Here is a 15,189-nt window from a genome sequence, read left to right as displayed (position 1 = left end):
ACGCAGAACAGTGATTATTTTTCTTGGTTATTTAGATGAGATCTAACTATGGAGAAGTCTGAGATAAAATTTCAAAGCAGTTTTTACCTGAAAAAATAAGATATTCATTAAGTGAAATTGGCTAAAAGGAATATGTAAGGGCTCTGTGAAATATGAAATATATGCTCCATTGGGATTTTAAAGTGACTGTTGCCCATAAAACACACTTTATTACATGTGTTTATATATTTTGAATTTGGCTGCATGAGAAACCTCAAGCTTAAAGGTCTTTCTTTTCTTGGCTTTTTATCTTTTCAGTATGTTTTTCCCTTTGTGGTTATACTGGAATATAGTTTAAATTGAAGCCAAAGATTTGTGCTATGGGAAAGTTTTTTTTTGTTTTATCTGTTGGTTTTAATAGAAAAATAACTGTCCAAAATAGTATGAATTTTGGAATCCATAAGGCATGGTTTAGAATACTGAGCTTCTACTTACTTTTCCTGGGACTTTTTGAGCAAGTTGCCTGACCAAGCCACAGTTATACCAACTGAAAATGAGCCTAATAATCTTTACTTCATGGAGTTACAATCAAGATTAATGTGAAATACTCTGAAGGGTTTAGTGCAGCATAGGGACAGAGTAAATAGATGGTAACTGTTAGTTTTATTTTCAGCGATCAAAAGTGACTGCATCAATCCTGATCGTGTAAGCCTACTATTCAAAGCCTCACCACACACTTGTGGCAGCCTTCTTTCCTTGATCTTCTCTTACACAGCCCCCTTACTCTGGCTCCACATAGACCACTCTGGATTTTGCTACTCGCTTAGTGTCTGTTTTCAAGCCATGTCTTCTGCCATCCCTCAGCCCAACCTTTCTTGTCAATCCTACTTGTCATTTGCCCTTTTTATTTCATTCTTTACTACTGTTTCATCTGGACTTCCAGTTAATAGCACACAATTTAGCAGGGTTTTTTTCCTCTACTTCTCTATTCAGATCTTAATTTCTACAAATAAATGTAAGTATTACGGGCAAAAAAGACTGCATCCTGTATTTTTTCCAAGTTACACACAGTTGTTTGGCTTAATTCCAAAAACAAACAAAAAGGCACTGATGCAGATCCATGGAGAAGAAGAGAAGGTAGTGGCCATAAAGTAAGAACATGACACACTCTGATACATTTAGTTTAGGGATGGTTACAATACACCGAGCATCTACCATGGTACCTTTCTCATCGCAGTCACTAGGAAGTGGTCAAAGTCTAAAGTTGAAGTCTACTTAAATGGGGGGAGATACATAACTTTTTCAGTAATGGGAATGCAGTGGAAAAGAGAACAGGAAATATACTAAATCTCTGATGTCAGAAGACCTGGATTCAAATTTTATTACTCTAGTTGCATGACCTTGAGCAAGTCACTTAACATTAGGTGTGAAATTAGAGGGATAGAGGAGAGTTGGGAACCAAACCAGACAACTAATAAAAAATTAAAATAGACTTGGACTCTGAAGATTTAATCTTGGCTCTGGAACTAACTGTGTATGTGCTTTTGATGAAGTCATGTGTCTCTTGATTTCCTCATCTCTAAATTGAGGGTGATGAAATCCGTCTCACAAAGCTATTAGGATTAAATTGGAAGACGTGTGTGATGGTGCCTGGAATATTGTGGGCACATACTAAGTGTGTTTATTTTTAAATTAACCTCGATGGATCTACATTGACTTCATTGTAAAATGAGGGACTTGAGTTGGAGGAGCACCAGAATCTCTTGAGTTTTAATATTCTGTGTCACTTACCTCAGAAAGAAGGTAATGGGTAAAGGATTTTTAAGCTCATCAGAGATTCCTAACTTAACCTAAAAGAAACAATTGTAGCAAAAAAAAAATGGATACATGTAAATTACATTAGGCAGTAGTAAAATATTCACATTATGGCTTTACCTTTATAGTCTGTCAGTGGACATCTGTGACATATTCTCCATGGATTTTGACATTCCATTCTGCCCAGTAAGAACTTTTGTGTATTGTACTCTTAGTATGATCTAGTACCTTAGTAATAAAGCAGAGTTGAACCTGTCAAGTTGACAGGTAATTCACTGGAAAAAGAAGCGCTATATTTTATAATATATATATCTGGTTTGACTTTTGCTTAATATTATACATGATTAAACAAGTTCCAAGAGAATGTAACACTGATTCAGTCTATTTTTCAGTAAAGGACTCTGCCTATTACAGAGAAAAATGTAATCTGTTGTCAGTGTGTGTGTGTGTGTGTGTGTGTGTGTGTGTGTGTCTGTTTTACCTGAAGGCCTCTGATTTCTAAAATAAAGACAAAATCAGTTTTCTTTTCCTTCATTTTCACAACTTTTCTATACACACAAACCTTGAATATTGTCTCGGTCTGGCAAGTTTCTGAATAAGGATGTACAGTGCCTTGTGTTTATCTGGCATGCAGCCAGTTCTCAAATAATACATTAGAATCCCCCAAATAGATCTTAAAATTGGGCCTTGTAGATTTCCGAAGGGGTTGTTGTTGCTGTGCCCTACTCTTTCTTTTCCGGTTGCTAGAATTCCAAAATGGCACTACCCTCCTTGCTTCTGGGGGATCTCACCATCTAGGGAAATGAAATCTTCTTTGCTTACCAGAAGATTATTATTATTGATCCTGATTTGGTTCCAGGGGGCTGACAGGTAGGTCCATGAGGTCCAATTTCATGGGTTTGTGATATACTATAGTATATATCAGAATGTTTGACCCTCAAGGAATCATGTTTTTCTCCACAAACACTCATATTTAGAGTTCTGTTTTTATTTTTTTCTAAATTTGTTCTGTTAAGCATTTTATTCACAACACCTCTAAAGGAATTGAAATTTTAAGTAGATAAGACAAAATGGAAAAATTGAATTTGGTTGATCATTTTCATGATTAAGCATATGTAAGTTTAAATTTTTACATTTGCTCTAAGTAAATAGTTGGACAACTTAAGAACTATATTTGGTACCACAGTGGATATTCAGAAAGCAGATAGTAAATTGGAGAAACATAAAACCAGTAAAAACTGTTAACAAAGGAATATAATAAAAATATACTTAAACCTTTGAAAAACATGAGGGATTGTTAAAAGATACGTTTTTTTTTTTTTTGCTTGAATTCTGTTTGTAGTTCTTGGCTCAAATTATCTTTCTGAATACTAAGTCTGTTTTATGAATGTCAGTTTACTTTATTTAGATTTTCAATACTAATTTTTAAAAATGACTCTTGAACAGTAGTATTCAAACAGTTTTAACCATGTAATTGATTCTTCAAACAGAATATTTCATGGAAGTACAGGATCTATAGTGGATCCCCTTTGTTCAAAGTGGGGTGAAGGAAGGAAAGCAGAAGTACATGGACCCACGGAGGCATGCATATACACATACATAAATCTCTCGTGATTCCAAGTACTAGAGTTTGAAAATCACTGATGTTTTACTAACTTTTTGTTAAATGACTGATAGCCCCAATTCATATTATTCTGAAGTAGACTTTGAACAATAATTATTTTAAATTAAAAAACACAAACTTCAAGAAGAAGATTCCTGAAAGATATTGGTAGCAGTGGCATTGTTCTTTAATTTCTTCACAAAAACAGGTAGAGCAACTAGGATATCAAAATCAAAACCTGTGTATAGCAACTACATCCAAATTAGGTATCCCCACCAACCCCCAAATACTAGCAGGTAAGGACCAACTACGAACAGCTACAAGATTCATATGGGACCGGTAGCTGTGTGGGAGGAAGCAGAGGAAAGGAAGCAGGGCAGTTTATATCCCTGAGAATTGGAAATCCCTAAAATTGCCAGGAACTACTCTCTGGAAAGACATTAAGCCAGTCAGAGTAGATGTTGAGATTGGATGGGTATTTTTGCAAGACCTAATCCATTGGTGAATACAAGGGGACTGGGAAGCAATTCAGTCTAATGGTGCTGGATCATTCTGGTTCTTACATACTCTCAAAACAAGCAAACCAAAGGTCCCTTCCAAAACAGATCCTCTCACTGAGAAAAGCTGCTTAAAGTAGAATCCAAATTGAGCAGGACAGGACAAGAGGGGAGAAGAAAGAAAAAGTCCAGATAAAAAGCAGGTGATAGCACAATGACACAATAAGATATCACCTTAATGATAGGTATCTGATAGGTATCAGAAAAGCTAACATCAAAAAAGGCAAGAAATAACCAGTGTTGGCAAGGATGTAGAGAAAAGGGAATCCTTGTGCACTTTGGTGACAATATCAATTGGTGTGCCATTGTGGAAAACAGTATGGAGGTTCCTCAGGAATTTAAAAATAGAAATACCATAGATCCAGTAATTCTACTACTATATATTTACCAAAGAAAATGAAAACACTAATTTGATAAGATACATGCACCCCTGTATTTATTATAGCATTATTTACAATAACCAAAATATGGAAGCACCCCAAGTGTCCTTTGATGAATAAAAAAGATGTGAGATAGATAGATAGATAGATAGATACACACACACACATATGTATGGAATTGGAAAAAAACAAACAGTAAAAGCATAAATAAATAGACTCAAATACAGAGAACAAACTGGTGGTTGCTGGGAGTGGGGTGGGAGGATGGGCAAAATGGGTGGAGAGTGGGAGTTACGGGCTTCTAGTTATGGAATAAATAAGTCACGAGGTTGAAGATACACCATAGGGAACATAGTCAATGGTATTGCAATAGTGTTGTGTGGCTAGCATAACATATAGAGTTGTGAAATCACTGTTGCACACCTGAAACTAATGTAACATTGTGTGTCAACTATACTTCAATAAAAAATATATGGAAAGCTGTTAAAAATGGCAAACCATAAAAAATGCTTTTAATTCTTTTTATAAGAAGCTTAAATATAAATGAAAAAGAATGGTAAGTAAATGAGTAAATTAAATAAGTAAACAGATAAATACATAAAGCAGGTGATGACAACATAGGCAGTCCCACAAAGTGGAAGGCCATTTTTAAAAAAATCAGTTTGTGAAATCTAGAGAGAGTTCTAGAATCATGAAGTTGGAAAAACTATCCTAGACTCTTCTTTTCAACGTACAGAAAAGGTCATTGCATAAAAAAAAAAAAGACAAAATTAAGCAAAGATATTTTTAAAGAAAAAAATAAAGAATAAAATAATGAAATGGAATGAAAACATACCCCCAAAAGTCTGCAGAATAATTATTTTAAAACAATGTAAAAAATTTTTTTAATGCTAAAGGATAGAAAAGAAAACATAAATCAGAATTTGAAAGATTGAAAAATTAGTTGATTCAAGAAAAATCCGTGAAGTGTTCCATATTTAAAATACTCAAGGATGGAAAACATGAGCAACTGATTTTCCTTAAAAAAAAAATTTTTTTTAATGTTTATTTTTGAGAGAGAGAGAGACACAGCACAAGCCGGGGGGGGGGTGGCAAAGGGGGGGGGGGCGGGAGTGGGCAGAGAGAGGGAGACACAGAGAATCTGAACCAGCTCCAAGTTCTGAGCTGTTAGCACAGAGCCCAGTGCGGGGTTCCAACTCAAGGACCATGAGATTATGACCTGAGCCAAAGTTCGTCACTTCACCAACTGAGCCACCCAGGTGCCCACATGAGCAACCAATTTTCTATCCAGCCAAACTTCCCTTCAAGTATAACTACCACAGACAAATGATTATGATTACTCCAAGAATTCTCTTCCTGGAGAATCTACTAGAGAATGAGTTTCAGACAAGAGCCCTTCCCACATTCCCCCAAAAAACACAACAACTGGAGAGACTTCAGAGTAAGAGCTGGTGAAATGCTGTTTCACAATACCTAGTGCTACTAGGTAGTGGTCCACGTGCCTCAGTTCTGGCCCCTGAGGTGGGATGGTGTCACATTTGTGACACCAAATTTTTGGCAACCACATTTCAATATAATGTTTCCTTTGTAATACTATGCATTTTATGTGATGCATTTGAAAGCATTCTGAGAAGAGGACCATATGCTTCAGCAGACTGCCAAATGAGTCCTTGAGCAAAAAAGAGGTTAAGAACTTCTGATTTAAAATTTATTTATTTATTTTGAGAGAGAGTGCATGCACAGGCAGAGGAGAGGGACAGAGGAAGAGAGAGAGAATCTTAAGCAGGAGTCTGATGAGGGGCTCAGTCTCAAGACTGAGAGATCATGACCTGAGCTGAAATCAAGTCAGCAGCTTAACCGACTGAGCCACCCAGGGGCCCCTAGAACTTCCGATTTAAATGGAAGGATATGGAGTCTCTAAATTCGTAGGAAGAGAGGGCCTTTTCCCCATTCTGTCAACATATGTTGAAAATGGCTTGAGCTAGAAATAAACTTTTGTTGTATTTAAATGAAAATGATAAAAAGGAAATTTTAAAATTTTATACTGGAAGTGATCTCTTAATTTGATTTTATTCAAATACTTTAGTAGAAAGAACTTTAGTTTTTCTGAATGCTTTACATGATCTTTACTGATTATCTCCAGGGGTCAAAAGAAGCACCAGCCTGGCTTCAGTTTTCTGGTTGGGCACACTGGGCCAGACTGAACATTTCTATTACATGCCTGAGCCACAGTGATTCCGGTTTTTACTTTACAATGTAAATTTGATTCAGAGTTCTCTTCCCCAAGGGGACTGTGTAGATATCAGACATAAGTAAGTCCATTTCTGTACATATTAGTTCATTTTTTATAGCCTTCTATCACAAAAATAAGCAAAAACCCTCATGCGATTATGACCTGTTATTATGGACTTTATTACTGAAGGGGCTTTAGAGGGTATCTAATGCACCATATCCTCATCTTTATGAGAGTGAACTGAGAACCAGAAAAGTTTTGATTTATACAGTCAGATTTACCCATGATGACACAACCCAGGTGGCAGTCTAGGCTCAAACTGCCATTTCCACATGTGTGGTACTAACATTGTGCTAAAACCTCAGTCTCCCGTCTTCCTTCCTCCTCTTCTCCTACCTTCCTATCACAGTAGAAGAGGTTTCAGTGCTTCTGTCGGTGATTTCGTCATCCCTCTTGCCTGCCTACTTCGTATTCCGCCCCCTCTTGCCTCCTCTTCAGGCCACATTCCTTTCTTCCCCTTCCCATCCAGACTTCCAGAAAGAGAAACACATTGCCTTTCTTTTAATCTCTTATATTGTGCATTCCTTAATCCACAATCCACAATGCCAGTAGTCTCACTTAAACTGTTCTTCCCAAAGTCAGGAACATCAGTTTTTACTCAAACTCATGGACCATTCTCAATGTCATTTTCTCTCCCATTCTGCAGTATGTTACAGTTGACTTCTTTATCCCCCTTCAAGTGCTTTCCTCTTTCTTGGCCTCTGTGATGCCATGCTCTCTGGAGTTTCCTTATTTGGTTGCTCTTTCTCAGTCACCTCATCTAATGCCCATACTTTTAAATGTCAGTGACTGTTTCTCATTAGAACAGCCTTTTAATTTCTCACCATTCTCACTGCTGGTTCTCATATAACGTGTTGTACTCCTGGGCCTCTGAAGGTGCACTGTTTACTGCTTTCTCACAAATCTATTCTGCAGCAGCTGTTTCACCTAAATTTCATAGCTGGCTGGGCATCTGCACCTGGACATCCTACGGGTCCTTCAGATTCAACATGCTCCTTTTGTGTCTCGGCTCCAGAATTCAGACTTCATTACCACCATCATCTTCTACCTGAATACCATAAAGCCTCCTAACTGGTCTCATGTCCCCAGTCTCAGCCCCTTCCTCACTGCTGTCAGACTGGTGTTTCTAAAATGAAAATATGTTCATGTTCACTTCTCTTTCTGAAACTTATTTGTGATTCCATTGTCCTCAGGACAAATCCATTCTAGTACCGCATAAAAGGTGCTTTCTTGATCTGGCCCTGCTTACCTTTCCTGCCTCATGCTTTGCCGCAGCACCGCGTGGTGCCTAGTTTTCTGAAAGAAACCCTCTTCTCTGTTGCCTCCTGGCCTGTGCTCTTCCCCTACCTTTTCTTTCCCCGCCCTTTCTTCCACTCTCCCCTACTCGTGGGTAACTTCCTTGAATCTTTAAGATCTCCTCTCTCACAGCTTGGTTGAGGAGCCTTTCCTCTTTACTTCCATAAGCACTCTGTACCTATTCCTAATACAGACCACATTCATCATAATACACTGTAATTGTCCCTTAACTTGTCCCCTTAAATGGTAAAACTCAAGAAGAGCAGCTGTGCCTTACCACCATGCCCCCAGGATCTAGCATCTGCATTTTCTTTGAATGGATGAATTAATATACCCTACTTAGTCATAATAATAAGTTCACTGCAGTGGAACTAAAGCTAGGATACAACTAGCTTTTGGGATCCATACCATATCCTTATCTCATTGGTGAGATTTTAGCCCTCTGAAAAATTAAATATATAAACTCTCTTGAACCTTTGCAATAAATAGAATAGCACTTTTCCAGCATACTGAGTTAAGGAAACACAGATTTCCCAAAGTTTTAAATGTTTGAAAAGAACCTTACCTTCAGTAATTCTGTGATAACTCCTAGGAAAGTTTTCTGAGTTTTCTTTTTTTCCTTTAGAGACTGGGAAAAGATCTTCTTTTTCCTTCTTTCTGAAGGTTGTGTGTGTAATTCTTATCTTTACATCTGGTTATAGTGACTTTGAATTAATTATAATGAATAAATGAGAAAAATATCCAATGACCTTTATTATAAAAATACATTTGTACTTAATGTTGCCTAAGAACAGGTGGCTAAACCCCAGAAGGCCCACAAATTTATCTGGTAGGCAACTTGGGAATGCAAAACATTATCTTACTATTTTTTGTTTTCTAGATGTAATGCCTAAAATTCCAGTTAACATCGTTGTTAATTATCCTACCACTGATACAAACAGCTTCTAAATCTACCTTTGTTACTTATACGCAGAGAAACAGAATTTTAATGTTCATGAATGCTGGCAACAAGTTAAAAAGGGGGGAGTGATAACACTTAAAATCTCCCTAACACTACTGAGTGTATGTCTTTTTTGGGTATTCTCTTTCATCATCTTGGTGACCACCCATTTTGAGATTGAATCTGGGTTCTCTGCTCAGTGTCTTTCTCACTGTTTGGTCCCTTTCTGGTCCATATCAGCCTCTCGTCTCTCCTTCCCTTGACATTCCTTCTTAGGAGTAGTGTGATAATTATCTTTGTTTCCTTGCCTTTACTTTATCATCACAGGTAGGTATATTTTTATCTACTCATCACTGCTTTGCTCAGAGAAATGATATTTTTCAAGCCCTCTTGATATCTCCGTTACAATATCACAAATGCCAATCAAACCTATCAGGATCTCATCTAGAGTTTCCTGTTCTTGGTATGCTTCTAGTTTCACTGTTCCTACTCCCTGAAAGTAAGCATTCTCAGAGCTTCTGTGTCTGAAACCATTTTTCTAAGTGAAGTCCTTCAGCAACATTTCAGTTCTTAATATATTTCTCTTGTTCTGTATTTGTAACTTCATTATTAATATATGGCATGGTTTAATTGGATAAAATAAATTCTTTAAAATTCAAATCAATAACTCAAAACTTAAATCAGTTAGGGTTTATGGAGAAGCAGGAACCTGCCAAGATATGAGTTTGAACTTTTTCAGGAGTTTATTTTTAAAGCATGATTAACCATGAAACGGAAACAGATCTCAATTGTTTTGTGCTGGATTTTCAGTTAAAAATGCAACTGTCTTGAAATCCATGAGAGCCAAGTTTACAAACGTAGAAGGTCTTTCATTTTTTTCCTGGCATTGAGACTGTTTTAATAAAAGGAAGAACACATTTATGTATGTTTACTCGAAGAGAAATATGCTTATATGTGATAATATCATTACTACCAAAACATAGACCCTTCTCAACTGCTACTTACCTTAACTGCCATACAAGGTCGCTGAGTGGGCAAGCTGGGCATTAGAAGTAAGTCTGTGGATACTTTTAATGTGTCTACAACAAACTGAGTCTTTTTTTTTTAATTTTTTTTTTAACGTTTATTTATTTTTGAGACAGAGAGAGGCAGAGCATGAACGGGGGAGGGTCAGAGAGAGGGAGACACAGAATCTGAAACAGGCTCCAGGCTCTGAGCTGTCAGCACAGAGCCCGACGCGGGGCTCGAACTCACGGACCGTGAGATCATGACCTGAGCCGAAGTCGGCCGCTTAACCGACTGAGCCACCCAGGCGCCCCAAACTGAGTCTTTTTAAACATGCATGAGTTGATCTGTCATTTGCCATCTACATAAGAGTCTAAATTTAAAATTAGAGGGTTGTTTTGTCTGTGGTGAGTTTGGAGGCTTTAGAAATGGACTACTACCAACCAAATCAGAAGCATGGGGTACCCAAGGATTCCCATTCACTATAGAGTTATCAACTATTTTATAGTATTTGAAGCTCGCATGCCTCTTCCTTTCCTTTCCATATTGTTGTTTGCATTCCCTAAATAACCCAGCAAACAAATTTTCTTTGTAAAGTGGATTTTTGTTCCTTTATTCCAACATATTTTTATCAATATTGGTTTGCTTTTCTGTCTGCTGCCCAGGGGGCTTATGACCTGTCCCTGAGGTTCTTATTTGTTGCTGTTTTTGAAATTTAAAAAATAATGTTGGTGTTTGGACAGCTCAGTTATTTTCTTAATACTGACAGTGTTTCTTTGAGCAAAGACATTAAGTGGAATTATTATACTTGATATACCATAAGATTTATGAAATTAGTAGTAGAAAACTCCTAAAAGATATTGACCCACAACTTAAATTTAATGAATCTAAACCATTGATTTTTATTCTACTATGTTCAGTGTTAACAAGCTATTCCTTGTTGTAATACATCCATGTGTACTCTGAGTTGCTGCTACCTGCATCGTACATACAGTTATAGGAACAACCAAATTGGAATGTTCTGACATTAACTGATAACTTCCAGAGTTTATAATTTCACTCTGGAATTTGGGTTAAATTCCTTATTGTTTCTTTTGCTAAAAACATTTTCTGTCTTGGGGTGCCTCGGTGGCTCAGTCAGTTAAGCATCTGACTCTTGATTTTGGCTCAGGTCATGATCTCACGGTTTGTGAGCTTTGAGCCCTGTGTCAGGCTCTGTACTTTTAGTGCTTGGGATTCTCTCTCCCTTCCTCTCTCTCTTCCTCTCTCTGCTCCTCTGCTACTTGCTCTCACACATGCTCTCACTCTGAAAATAATAAAAACGGAAAGAAAAGAAAAATCTTATTTAAAAAAGACATATCTGTCTTTATTTTAATGTTCAGCTGAAGAGGTGTAATCATTAACAAAATTATAATTTAAAAAATTACATCGTGAATATTTAGCACGCTCTGGTCATAACAGAGTGTAATTGTATTGCAGTGAATAAATTGTTAGCCTAAAATAGAAATCTGACATGAATTGGGGCCCTTTCTTTTGGTATTTTACAATCCCTAGCCAGCTGTGACGTTAAAATAATATTACACTCACAGAGGAAAACAGACTGTCGTGTGCTAATATATTTTTAGGAGCTTTTACATGATTGTTTTTGGAGTGGAAAAAATACAACTTACAGAAGTTGATAAATGTCATAAAGTAATACCTCAATGTTCCACATACTTGGTCTAGTTTTTGTTTTGTTTTTAAAATAATATTGGAATCACTGCCCTTTACCAACCCTTTTTTTTATTGTTCACCATAGTTCTTGTCAGACAAACTGTGTATTTACTTTTATTTGCTTAGTGTTATCTTCTCCTCACCAGGATATAAAGTCCGTGAACTTAAGGAGTTTGGATTTGTTCAGTTGCTAAATACACATTACCTATGTGACCGACACATAGATGGGGCTTAGAATATGTTTGTTGAATGCGTGAATAAATAACAAGTAAATTGACTTAATTTACATCATTTTTCCCTTTTATTTGACATATTTTGAGCTTTTCTTCATGTTAATAAAGAGTAAAATACTTTTTTAAAGAGGAAATCATGGTACACTAAACTAAATGTAAATCAAATCTGTTGGAGATGTTTTAGTTACTCTGTGGTAAACTGAGATTGTACATGACAGTTTGCAGATTGTATATTTTGATCTACCACAGACTTTTGGGGAAAAAGAAAAGGAGAAGAGCTTTATAGTATAGTTATTCTTTTATATTCATGAAGATCTCATTCCTCGGATTTAAAAAATAAAACCCTCTGTAAATGAAGAATATTCATCATCCAATGTAAGAAAAATTACACGTATCGATGTGGAGTAGACTGTGCCCCAAGCAGGTTGTTGGGAGTCAGAAGCAAGAGTGAGAAAGTGACTCACTTGGGACAAAAAACCTCTGACTGTTTGCTGGAGGGCAGTTCAAGGAAGTCAAACAGGCCTGCAAAAATAGCATAATAGTTGTCTTCTTAATATTTAGCTAGCAGTTTGATAGTTATATTACCTTTGAGGAACATAAAGCTGACGTTCTCTGTTTGGTGTCCATTCAATAATAGAAGAATCCTACAGCCGGGTAGTTTTCAATCATTATTTTTTTTTGCCTCCACCCTACAATCCTGCTCTGCTTTTCAGGTAGTTGTTGTTGAATAGCTGCTCTGCTTTTATATGTTACACAATTTATTTTATTTAAACAAAATTGGATTTTATATTTATCAGGGCTTGAACTGGAGTAGGACAAGAGAATTCAATTCTTCCAGCTTTTAAAAATAGAATAATAGGGGCACCTGGGTGGCTCAGTTGGTTAAGCGTCCTTCTTTGCCTCAGGTCGTGATCTCATGGTTCATGAGTTCCAGCCCCGCATCGGGCTCTGTGCTGACAGCTCAGAGCCTGGAGCCTGCTTCAGATTCTGTGTCTCCCTCTCTCTCTGCCCCGTGCTCGCTCACTTGCTCTCTCTCTCTCTCTCTCTCAGAAATAAACATTAAAAAATTTTCTTAAGAATTGTAAATTGTAAATCTACCCTGTCACATTTTATTGGTCTCAAACCTCTCTTTTACTCCTAATTTTTTATGTTTCTTTTATCTCCCACTGCCTTCTCTCTCCCTCTCTCTCTCTGTCTCTCTCTATGTATGTATACACACACACATACACACACACACACACACACATACACACATATGGTCAAATGTGAAGGTATGAGGGAACAACCAACTGTTGCTCAAATACTTTTATTGTTACCAGCTTCCATTCCGTACTGACCTCCTTTATATCTTCATGGATAGACATTTGATAGACAGATCTAACAAGGAAAGTTTGGGACTACAATGTTAAGAAGTGGCTTCACTATGGGGCGCCTGGGTGGCTCGGTCGGTTAAGCGTCCGACTTCGGCTCAGGTCATGATCTCACGGTCCGTGAGTTTGAGCCCTGCGTCGGGCTCTGTGCTGACAGCTCGGAGCCTGGAGCCTGCTTCAGATTCTGTGTCCTCCCTCTCTCTCTGCCCCTCCCCTGCTCATGCTGTCTCTCTCTGTCTCAAAAATAAATAAACGTTAAAAAAAAAATTTAAAAGAAGTGGCTTCACTAGCTATCAGTTGTTCCACTGGAGCTCTGGTACTGCCTCCACTCTTGCTTACAGGAAGTTACAGGGATGGATATCTGGACAGTTTGGAGTGTGGCATAGCCTACCAAACTGATAAGTGACCATTGAGCATATCTTAACTATTTCGGAGGAATTTGTATCATTGCTGTGGAGTATTCAATTGGCATATTTGCTTCAAACAAAATCTTGAATGACACAGCCTATCCATAGTCTTTGGATAAAGGGGAGATGGCTTTGAGAAGGTACTTTGGATTCCTTATATATCATGATCTCATACACTGGAAAGTAGTCATTGGCATGCCAGCTAACTTTTCTTTTACTGTATATCCATTTTCACTGAGCTTAGTAACATCATAAATAATATACATGGAGAGGTTGAGCGTCTGGGGAGCAAAGATCAAGCATACTGAATTGATACACTTAAACTTGAGTTACAGAGCAGATCCAGTTGAAATATCCCCACCATCACCTCTCCCTATGCCTCTCCTCCCCAGAATGCAAGTAATTTTAAATGTTGATATTTTATTAATATTTTTCATGAGCACTGTCATATTACCAGGGTGATTAATGAAACTAGAATGTAGCTAAGGTAAAGCATTTGGCACTATTTGGGGAAAACTTCCATATAGAGAGATGAGTCATCATAGACTTACATTTAAAATTTAAACATGTGCAAGCTGAACATTTGTACATAGAAATTTTTTAAGGAAACTCAAGATATTGCTTTTATTGTTTTCAGTGTCAGTTTTTTTTTTTTTTTTTAATACAGAAGGCTTCATGTCCTCGTGTGTCATCCTTGTGCAGGGGCCATGCAAATTTTCTCTATATGGTTCCAGTCTTCATGCATCTGCTGCTGAAGCAAGCACAAGTTAACTTTTTATTTTGGAATAACTTTAAATTTACAGAAAAGTTGCAAAGATAGTACCAAGTATTCCATAACACCTCTCTCAGTTCTCTACTTAAGTTTTTATTGCAAGCATAGCTCCAAGATACTCTGGGTTTGGTTTCAGACCACTGCAATAAGCCAATAATACATAGAGTGAGTCAAATTAATTTCTAAATTTCCCGATGCATATACAAGTTATGTTTACACTGTATTGTAGTCTATTAAGTAAGCAGTAACATTATATGTGAAAAAGAAACCCGAATGCATATACCTTAACTAAAAGATACTTTATTGCTTAAAAAATGCTAACCATCATCTGCACATTCAGCAAGTTGATCTTTTTGCTGGTGGAGGGTCTTGCCTTGATGTTGATGGCTGCTGACTGATGGGGATGCGGTTACTGAAGGTTGGGGTGACTTGGCAATTTCTTAAAATAAGACAGTGAAGTTTGCTACATTAATTGACTCTTCTTTTCACAAACAATTTCTCTGCAGCATGCATTGCTGGCTAATAGCATGTTACCCACAGAATTTCTTTCAAAATTGGAGTCAATCCCCTCAAACGCTGCTGCTGCTTATCAACTAAGTTTATGTGTGATGCTCTAAATCCTTTGTTACCATTTCAACAGTGTTCCCACCATCTTCACCAGAGTAAACTCATGTCAAGAACTACTTTCTTTGCTTACCCATAAGAAGCAACTCATATATCTGTTAAAAGTTTATCATGAGATTATCGCAATTCAGTTGCAACCTTCAGGCTCCACTTCTAATTCTAGTTCTCTTGCTGTGTCCACCATATCTGCAGTTACTTCCTC

General features: G+C 37.2%; 1 protein-coding gene and 1 non-coding gene across 2 annotated transcripts in view; one reads left to right on the top strand and one right to left on the bottom strand.

Annotated features, from left to right (window-relative positions):
- The window catches only part of LOC115523127 (ubiquitin-conjugating enzyme E2 E2-like), a 377,540-nt gene that overhangs the window by 248,873 nt on the left and 113,478 nt on the right, over window positions 1–15,189 (top strand).
- Window positions 14,249–14,351, bottom strand: LOC115524315. Its single transcript, XR_003972028.1, has one exon. It is a non-coding gene; the product is annotated as a U6 spliceosomal RNA (small nuclear RNA).

Source organism: Lynx canadensis, chromosome C2 (genome assembly GCF_007474595.2).
Source record: "Lynx canadensis isolate LIC74 chromosome C2, mLynCan4.pri.v2, whole genome shotgun sequence".
Classification (NCBI taxonomy): Eukaryota; Metazoa; Chordata; class Mammalia; order Carnivora; family Felidae; genus Lynx; species Lynx canadensis.
Note: the sequence above shows the minus strand (reverse complement) of the source record. Positions and strands in the feature narration are given on the sequence as shown.